This window comes from Aricia agestis, chromosome 7 (assembly GCF_905147365.1).
Source record: "Aricia agestis chromosome 7, ilAriAges1.1, whole genome shotgun sequence".
Lineage (NCBI taxonomy): Eukaryota > Metazoa > Arthropoda > Insecta > Lepidoptera > Lycaenidae > Aricia > Aricia agestis.
Genome location: NC_056412.1, coordinates 4,327,469 through 4,337,891, shown reverse-complemented (window position 1 = coordinate 4,337,891; position 10,423 = coordinate 4,327,469).

Genomic DNA, 10,423 nt, shown 5'->3' with positions numbered 1-10,423 from the left:
AGGACCCATGCTTAAGGCCCAGGGCAGATCTTGGACATTTTATAAAAGCATAGCTATTATTGATTTTAAAGGGATGGTTTAACTTGATTTTAATCTTTCTTTGGCATAACAACGTTTGGGAATTTTCAGCCTTCGGATTTGCCTAAGGATAAGTATTGGGCTGCGGCCAAAAATCCACCTTCGATGCGATCGGACCCCGCCATTCTTGTGCCTTAAATCAAAAATCAAAATCAAATAATCTTTATTCAGTTAATTTTTTACTTACAATTTTTTTTTCTGAACGTCTATCTAAAGCCGGGTCCAAATGAGTGTAACGTGTAAAGCGAATTGTCCAAACGAGCCTTTATGCTCGCGCAAAAACAGACAGCCGATGGATAAACCCCGAGCGTTACATGTAATGCTCGTAGTGCCGTCCACACGTAGAATTCGTGCTATATTACACGGTGAATTACATTACACGTTACACTCGTCTGGACCCGGCATAAGGTTCCTTATACCACCGGTTAAGGAACTTGAGATTCATTACCTTCAAATGTGTAAATAAAATTCGCTAGCAGAATACGTAAGGCGTAAGGAGATATAGCCGGGTCAGTGTTTATCTCCGTGTCCAGTCCATTTCCTCCTTGCTCCTTGTATACTTGTCTCGTTCTGCACGGCCGCCCCCCATCCCGCATAGGCTGATCACGTCCGCATATGCGGTCCGTATCTCACGTATGTTCTTATGCTGGCTTATCAGATCTCATTGGATTTCAGCTGAATCGATTAAAGATACTTACTTATCTAAGTACTTCAAAGTTAAGTTCAAATAGATTCCACCCGAATTAACATGCCTACTTACATACATACAGAGCAAGTTAAATAAAAGCTTTTAAAAATATATTTTATACAATATATCTATAATATCATCCCTGATGAAGCACAAAATTCACAGAAACGCAACTATCAGTTTGTATCGGTGTATTTTCAGCCAAAATATTTAAATGTCGACAAACGTATGATCACATATTCATACATGTAAAATACAGAATGTGATGTATTGAAAATGCTGAAAATTTTCCTCTTGCCGTATGCGGTTATATTTTTTGGCGAAGGATGGGCGATTTCCGATTACGGCACCTAGCAGACCCAGTGACGGATTAAGACTACTTGATACCCTAAGCAATCCATGCCTGTGTGCCCCCCCCCCCCCCCCCTTCCTATCCGTATGTAAACTAGAATCGGTCTTTATACTTTTACCACCTAAAAACAGGTTACAGGTTTTTGGAGACGTATGACGTGATGCCCTAAGTACGAATTTTTTTTATGTCCTTCTGGGGCACCCTCAGTTAGTCAGACGTGAAAGTGAGACGTGGTGCTCTGAGAACGGATGTATTTTGTCTTTCTTCTTCCTCAGACGTGATGCCCTAGGCAATTGCTTAATTTGATTAAGGGTTAATCCGTCACTGAGCAGACCCGATGTCATTCGGAAGTTCGTTGTGGTTCTGTTATACAGGAATAGGAACAGAAAAAGTGTAAAAACATGAAAGTATTTTTTTTAAACGGGCTTTGGCCCACCACACATTCCCACCACTGCATCTCCTGTGTCGCCAGGATCGACAGCGGTATCCAATCACGAAAACCCTTTAAACATGAAAGTAATAATAATTAACGTTTATTTATTTATTTATTTATTTATTTAATACAAAAAGAAAAACCATAAGCAGCTTTCTTGTTTCAGAGGCAAAAACCTGTAAGAGTGAAAAAATCTTTCATTTTCGTTCTTTACCAACGTTGTCTTATTCTTACTTGCTACTAGTTTTAATGTTGTAGGTACAGTATGTCGGAAAACCTCCATGTATCTGAGGACAAGACAAAGCTTCAGCCCGCATTGTTTTTAGTCTAAAGGGAGTATTAAGTTAAAGTTGACTCCTAGTAGTACCCTAGGCTAGGGGCCCTAGCCAAGACGTTCCCTATATCGCACTCAATTATATACATATGCCCTTTAGCCAATTCAAATAGTGTAATGTCGGCGATTCTAAGCGACAAAGAAAATGTCTTGGTAAAAAAAATAAAAGCTTGGCTCCTCTGGTTACATAAAACATAGAGATATTCTACAGATTTTAGTTCAACAGTGTAATTAAGCTGATTGTAATTAAGATAAACTGAACCGAGATAAAAAGATGAATACATATCTCATTAGTCTTTAGGTAAACTATGATATCGCTTTTTCTAAAGGAGTTCTTATTGCGTTCCGTTCTACCGTTTACCAGAGAGAAATCTATTTTAAAATAATACCCTTTTATTTTTGGTGAATCGCGAGGCTCCGGGGAGGGAAAGCTAATTTCAATTTCATTTAGTTCTGGCGCGCGGCCACGCCACAGAATACTTTCCGTATAGGAGATACAAAACACTATTCAATTTATACCCCACATTATTCCTATGCGATAAAGATAGCCGCATAATATGCTACATGTAAAAATTACTTACCACTCCTGCCCCCAAGATTTTTACAACAACTTTCTATTTGTGAAAAAATATATCAAAATTGGCGCAGGATATTCTAATCTGTTCGATGTGGTCTACTCTATGGCAGACAGTCTCGCTGTAGGCAGCTTACGTCGTCTGAGCCGCGCAATTCGGATCTCGTTCCGACCTTTATGAGCCTCTAAATCAGCCTTATAGATCGCCTCAGTGAGAATATTCCAAAGATAGAGGTTGCATGCCACAATTCATCTTACGCGCAACAACTTTCAAGGGATGTTACGGTAGTGTCGTCAACTGCTCACACGTTAGTTGTATACAATTATAATATATTCTGTGGTCTAGCTCATGGGCGTAGCGAGGTAGGTACGGGCAGGGGGGCTCTACAAGAGCGATCGGTCGCTTTGTAGATCCCCCCTGTTTCATACCCAAACGTGGAGCGGAGAGGGGAGGCATTCATTCCCAGTTTCATCCATTGTGACATACTCATAGGATTTTCTTAATTTGCCCCCCCCCCCCAAACCTATAGCCCCCCCTATATAGAATCCTGGCTACGCCTGGTCTAGCTTCTAATCGTAGCTTACAAACTTAAAGACTTTCTCTGGAAAGGTTGTCTAAATCTTCATTAAGATTACAAAAGAAAGCAAGCAAGAAAGTGTCAGCGAGTCTTACTGTTGCTGTATTGTTGCTCGGCATTCAGAGGTGAAGCACTGACGTTGTGATTCATTCACTTTAACCAAGTTAGCACAGTAGAAAATCCTAAACTTAAAGCAAATTAAAGTTTAGTTTGCTTTGAAAAATAAAAGAGTACATAGGGACATATTATAGTAGTACATGTGCAAACGCATTAGGTGGCGCCCTCTGAGAGGCGATATGCAAACGGCGGCGTCTCGAGTGTCCTATTTGACCAGTGCAGCCGTCAGTCGACCGGTCGACCCCACTTGTCTTGAGCGCTCTAATAGCTCTATCACAATCTTACTTCAACGTTGATTTGCATTCTACTACAACTTTTGATTTTGTCGAAAATCAAGAACTCGTATAATATACAGTTGTTCCTGCATCTGTTATTCCTGGATATATTACTACAGTTGAATAAATAAATGATAAATATACAGAGAGACTAGAGATATATTTCTCTCATGTAAACCTCCTGACAAGTTACAGGACCGTTAGAAACGTTATCGTAGGTATCTATCATCACACTGCTACAAATAGGAGCGAATAATCCGAATAAAACATGAAAAAAACTGCTTTTTATAATATTATCTTAATTTCTAAATTATTGTTTGTTTGAACGCTCTAATCTCAGGAAGTGCTGGTTCGAATTGAAAAATTATTTTGTGTTTTGTTTGGTCCTCAATTTATCGAGGAGGCATTAGACTAGTACATAACATTATGCTAATACCAATGGCAGAAAAGAATTACTGGAAAATGTGGAAAAATTGCTAGTTCTTTATACTTTTATACAAACTTTTAGCTTAGAGTTGTGCTCCTTAAACTAGAACTCTATTAGTGTTCAAACTTAAAATGTAAGCTAAATCCCATTATCGCGAACTTATTAGTCTTGATTACTGACTGAGGAGTATTAATCTTTTGTTAAGAAGATTTAGCTGCGCCGTTTAATACCTCAGAGGAGGGTGTAGCTGTCGTTAATAATCCTTAGTTTTCTAAATACGTAGGTACTTTTATTAATCTACAAAATAAGGATCTTTATAAACGTCCTAATATGCTGGATAGTTTTGTGCGTTTAAACTTGACAACTAGCAGAGCTATAAGACAATTTGAAATTGTTTTACTCCCCGCCGCGTCGGTGAACTTGAAGTATGTGTGAAAAAATTGTATATTATTATACCTTAGGAGTTAGGGCGGCTTTCGATCATTTCGATGGATGCAATTCGCAAATGAATTGTACCCCGATTTTTCTATTCGATCCATACTATCAAATTTTAAAATAGTATTTGGCTCACGAATTACTTTAGCTTAAAAGTTGATGATATAGATATAACATTAAAATCCGAATCCTTAAAATTAATCTCTACATTAATTTCAGTGTGTTTCTTCTAAAATCTGTGATTATATTATTGGTTTTATCAACGGTCTACGTTTTATACGTGGGAGAGACATGCTTCGGCACGAATGGGCCGGCTCGACCGGAGAAATACGACGTTCTCACAGAAAACCGGCGGGAAACAGCGCTTGCGCTGTGTTTCGTCGAGTGAGTGAGTTTACCAGAGGCCCAATTCCCTACCCTATTCCCTACCCTCCCCTATTCCCTTCCCTTCTCTTCCCATCCCTATTCCCTCTTAAAAGTCCGGCAACGCACCTGCTGCTCTTCTGATGCTGCGAGTGTCCATGGGCGACGGAAGTTGCTTTCCATCAAGTGACCCGTTTGCTCGTTTGCCCCCTTATCTCATAAAAAAAAAGTTATAAGATATTTCCGAAATATATTTTGCTTTGTAATCCTTTGAACACCACTTTTTTAAGCTCGGTCACCTCAGGCTCAGGCGATCAGACATGATGGAAGTTGGTCCTCCGACCGGCGCCGGCGAACCGTGAAATTGCCGGCGCGCTCATAAAATATATGTGACAGCTTATAATAAACGGCACACTGCATCATTGGTAGCTAGTACCTACTATAGCGGCTGTACATTATGTTAGACCCTTACAAATCATTATTATTCTATATGACCAGTTTTTGAGTAAGTTACGACTTACTAACTTTAGCCAAGCTACCGGAAAGCAATTGTCTATTGTTAAAATATTTGCCCTTTGTATGACATATTATACGGAGTGTAACAAAACTATACTGTACTCGGCGAAACATGGCGTTAGTTGTCATTGACCGCTACCGCCAGGGGGAGTCAATGACCGCTACCGCTATGTTTCGCCGAGTACAGTTTAAGTGATAATACTTTAGGATGTGTAATGTGTAATAAATGTGTCCCTTATAATATCGAGTTCACTGTAAAAGTAGCGCTGAAAGAACTATTTTTTTGTGATTGGTTTGGGCAAGGGCCCCAGCGTCATGGATTTTTCTACACATGTCACACACAAAAAAGTGCTCTATCAGCGTTGTTACTTTCACAGTGAACTCTATTTACCATACACACCTTAAAGTATCGTCCATCGCTTAGTTTTGTTACACCCTGTATAAGGGAATTAGCTTGAAAATAACAAAGAGTTGAAAGAAACTAATAAGCAATATAACTTCAGTAATTTTTATTGTGAAAACAGAAAGACAGCCCGGGGCGAAATTAGCGCTTATAAAAATGCAAACGAGCGAAGTTGGAGCGAGTCGATTGACGTGAAGTTAACTATATTCCGCGCAGTCACTGCTGATGGCGCCAAATTACCTGTCAGTGCCGAATTGGCGATGGTAGCTCGTTTTGACTGCGGAAGATCTATGTTCGCTAAGAATATTTTAGATATTATCGACTACTATCAAAATATGTAGTGTACTTATACTGAAGACCATTCACAATGACGAAACGGTTCGCAAATTTCGAATTTTTGTAAAGAACGCTATATTATAGATATAAAGCCATTAGCATACCTATCCCAATTCCCAGTTATCGTTGTCATCGAAAGTAAAAAAAAAGTCCTCAATTACCTCCTCAATTATGCTTGTATTCATTATATAATACAAGCAGCAAAAAGTCGTCAAAAAGTTCTAGAGTATTTCACAATTCAATTCCTAACAACCGCTGAGCGGCTCAGTGCGCGAAAGCAAAATTTGTCGCGTATTTGCATATTATTGCTTTACGACTGTTGGATTCATATGCTAATGTTAACGAGTATATTTTCGGGCCTGCGGGACCGCGGGTAACTCAAGGGTAGTGTTACGAACTTACGACGTGTTCTTGTACGTTCCACGTGATTTATGTCGTACTACGAAAATGTTCTGATTAGCGGCTAAAATACTAAACTAAAATCGTTTGTGATAGATTGGTGTTCGTCGTCGTCGTTGTTTAAATTCAAATGTCGCCACTTTTTATAGCGACAAAATATAATAGGTTTTGCAATATATTCTAGAAATGAAATATTTGGGCTGAAGCTTCAGTTCGTTCCATTTTACATTTAAATTTGATACAAAATTGTTACAATTTAAACACTAAACAGACTTCATAAAACAAAGTTGACGAACAGTTGCATTTCACGGGCACACAATTATAGGGCGATTTAAATTTAAATAATTGTTGAGACTTAGCTGGCAATACCATTACACGCCTGCACGCATTCGCCTGGGAACTCGCTCCTGCATTATTACGGGAATTAACGCCTTATTTACTAGCAACATTGCCTGGCCACGAGTTATCGAAGTTGAAAATGAAGTTGGCAAATATTAATTCGCGACTGTAATATAATCTGTTCTATTAATAATATTATATTTATGCTAAATATAATATTATTAATAGAACAGAACAGAAAAAGGCTTGCGAGTCGCGAAACAAGCCGTTTCGGACTATAGTGCCCAGCTGGAACTTTATTAATGAAATAAAATGGTTATGTTTATTTGCGAGAGAATTACTAAAATAAGCTCGTTATGTCGATCCAGTTCGAGTCGGTCAATCGAACTGGGGCTTAACCGGCACGAACCGGTATAAAGCAGCATGCACCGGAATGAACCAGTATTAAAATGGCGGGATCAGCACGGCTCATTTGCCGCGATCGAAACAATAAATGTTATAGTTTATTTTATCGGGTACGGTGATTATGAGCGGTAATGCGGTTCGGGTGGAACAATTTACAAATTAAGCTGTACAGTAAATTATAGGCTCCAAGGTTGTTGAACTAAATAATCATCAATAATATCATCTCTACGTCGACCTTGTAAATTTTTGCAGATGATAAAAATTTTATAAAGTAACGAAACTTTACTGTTAATTTCAAAGATTGTTGGTAAATAATTTAATAGTACTGGGCGTTTGATATTTTTGAGAAGTACTCGCCTATTTTATGTACCAAGGCATTATAAGTAAAGGAGGTGGTTACCGGTTCAGTCAGAAGCCGCTACATTGAGTGCCCAATATGCTGTGCGCAGTACGTTCATACTGCACTACAGTTTTCTTTTCTGAGATTACCTCTCATGTAAGTATTGATGGTTCTCTCTCTGAGCTTATTTAAATTATTAACCGACTTCCAAAAAACGAGGAGGTTATATATTCGGCTGTGGATATATATATATATATATATATATATATATATATATATATATATATATATATATATATATATATATTTTTTTTTTATTCTTTTTTTTTATTTTTGTATGTTCGACCACTACTCCGCCGTTTGTGAACCGATTTTCAAAATTTTTGTTTTGTTATATTAGGTTTCACTCCAATTTGGTCCCATTTTCACAAAATTGGTGATCTGATGATGGGATCCATGAGTAATCGAGGGAACTCCTCAAAATTTATATGGAAACATATAGTGATTTTGGTTTTATGAGAAGCATCCTAAGCATATGCTACCAAAACGCAAGATTTTGCACCAAGGTATACTATGGTTCCGAAGATACTAAGAGAACTCCGGATTCCTTATAGATACAAGTTTGGGGGTTTAGGCGTTGTTTTAAGAACTGAAAGCATATGCTACTATGCAAATTACATTCATCATCATCATCATCATCACTACCATGTCAGGGTCACCAATGTCACAACTCACATGGTTGTATATGGATACAATATACACACAACACCATAAAATATCATCAGTCATCACGTTATGTCCTTATTTATTTGGTATATTTCAAAGCGATTTTAATATAAAAAAAATATAATTAATGTTGTTTCATAATGTTGTTTCAAAATACATAATATTTCAAGTACCACAAAATTGAACATAAGTAACAAATTCAACCTTTACTCCAGAGCGTAAGGCACATATTTGGGTTGGACTGAAGGAAACGGGGCACTATGGAAAAAATACTTAGAAAAATTTTTCGTCAAAATTTTAACCTCTTATAACCACCCTTTTTGAATATACCAATCGATAGGGGGCGCCAAGGGGAGCAAAAAAGCTCAGATAAACTTTTATCAAAAATCAACCCCTGTTGAAAGATAGGCCGAAATGTGACCCTCGTTAGCACGGAGAAAATACTTAAAAAAATTTGGACGAAAAAATTCAACCTCTTATAACCACCCCTTTTGAATACCCAAATCGATAGGGGGCGCCAAGGGGAGTAAGAAAGCTCAAATAAACTTTTCTCAAAAATCAACCCCCGGCCAGATACAGGCCGATATACGAACCTCGTTAGTATGGCGAAAATACTTAGAAAAATTTTGACGACAAAAATACAACCCCCTACGACCACCCCTTTTTATTATACCAATCGATAGGGGGCGCCAAGGGAAGCAAAAAAGCTCAGATAAACTTTTCTCAAAAATCAACCCCTGTCGAATGACAGGCCGAAATGTGACCCTTGTAAGTATGGCGAAAATACTTAAAAAAATTTGGCTAAGGTTTAGGAACCTACGTCAATTATATGTTGGTGACATGGGTTAAGGAGGATTGTTTTGGGTGAGAAAAACTCCTACTTACCGTTTCCACCGCCAGTAAACTCTCCGTTTAGAAGAAATTCGCATTTGAGATTTTCGTAATCTTCAGATAAGATCATCTGTTTTCTGATGTCCCCCCTAAAGGGGGGGCTCGGGGGGCGCAGCCCCCCGCCAAAACAAAAACAAACACAATCTAGAAAGTCCAAAAGTAGGTTAGGTTAGGTTGGAACTTAGACCACAACACCCAGATATAGGAGCCCCGCGTAGCGGGGCTCCGGTGACTTTCTTTGTAGTAGTTTAATTAGGGTAGGTTTGTAAACATTTACCAAGATTAAGATAATATTAAGGGGTTGAAGTATTTTCTTACGCGATGGTTAGTAGGTAACTAAAAAGAGTGAAATTATTATTTTTAACAAAAAATTTAAACCGACTTCCAAGGTAAAAACAATAATAACATCCTTATAATATGAACTAAAAAGTATTAAATATTTTTTTTTTCTAATAGTGCCTTTTTCCGGATTCGGCTAAACCTCAACTATTTCTGTACTTAATCTTCATAATTTTGAAGTCGGTGCCAGTTCCAAAAGTTTCAAATATTCTGTCAGAGAACTAAAGATTCAGCTATCTGGTACCGACTTCAAAATGATGAAGATTGAGTACAGAAATAGTTGAGGTTTAGCCGAATCCGGAAAAAGGCACTATTAGATAGGAAAAATTATTTAATACTTTTTAGTTCATATTATAAGGATGTTATTATTGTTTTTACCTTGGAAGTCGGTTTTAATTTTTTGTTAAAAATAATAATCTTGATAATACATTCCTGTATATAACTGCAGGCAGATTTTGATCCTTGGTTGTTGTGATGTTGTGTGTATAGAAATATTAACAGTCGTCAGTCACATAGTGTTACATAGAATCATTTAATATTTTATTGTATAGTGTACTCAGGACATGGAAATAATATAGCACGTCGTATGTTTTATTGATGAAAAATAAAAATTTCTCATATAAGAAAGTGTACGCCATCTCTCTCTACTCGATTGTCACAATATATTTCACAACTCATAACATACTAATAATATAAATGAGAAAATGTGTCTGTATCTAACCTCTTCACGCTAAAACGGCTGAACCGACTAGATAAAATTTGGTATGACATTTTGTGAGGCGGAAAAGGATATCTATACTTAATATTATAAAGCGGAAGTGTTTGTTTGTTTGTTTGGACGCGCTAATCTCAGGAACTACTGATTCGATTTGAAAAATTCTTTCAGTGTTAGATAGCTCATTTATTGAGAAAGGACATAGGCTATATTTTATTACGCTAAGACTAATAGGAGCGAAGAAATAGAGGAAAATGTGGAAAAAACGCTGGAAAATTATTTGTAAGGGCTATTTTGAACGCGCTAATCTCAGGAACTACTGGTCCTATTAAAAAATCTTTTAGTGTTAGATAGCCCATT